Source organism: Gregarina niphandrodes, assembly GCF_000223845.1.
Source record: "Gregarina niphandrodes unplaced genomic scaffold scaffold00094, whole genome shotgun sequence".
In the NCBI taxonomy this organism is placed as follows: Eukaryota; Apicomplexa; class Conoidasida; order Eugregarinorida; family Gregarinidae; genus Gregarina; species Gregarina niphandrodes.
This window is the reverse complement of record NW_011645859.1, coordinates 7,376-7,725: the sequence shown is the minus strand read 5'-3', so window position 1 is coordinate 7,725 and position 350 is coordinate 7,376. Positions and strand designations below refer to the sequence as shown.

General features: G+C 56.3%; 1 non-coding gene across 1 annotated transcript; it reads left to right on the top strand.

Annotated features, from left to right (window-relative positions):
- Positions 1–221: 221 nt before the first annotated feature.
- Positions 222–295, top strand: GNI_195730. Its single transcript has one exon. It is a non-coding gene; the product is annotated as a tRNA-Ser (tRNA).
- The last annotated feature ends 55 nt before the right edge of the window (positions 296–350 follow it).

Here is a 350-nt window from a genome sequence, read left to right as displayed (position 1 = left end):
CCCACACCGAGATCCGTGCTTCCATGCCCACCCCAAAAAATTAATACGAAATTCGAGCACGTCCGTGCCAAGGAGCTCGGAACCACCAGACCAGTGGGGTGGGGCGAGCGCCGATCACAATATCAGTGACGCTTACCGTCACGATTCCCGCTCCTGGTATTGTTCCCGATCGCACCACCCCTGCGCCCATCTCTACTGCAAGCTGAAGAGTGAGGTATCACGGTTTCGTAGCTCAGCCGGCAGAGCGCGTGACTGCTAACCACAACGTCGCAGGTTCCGATCCCTGCCGATACCGATTACACCTGCCGATCCGATAGCATCTGCGGTTTCGTGATAGAATGTTTCGTTGT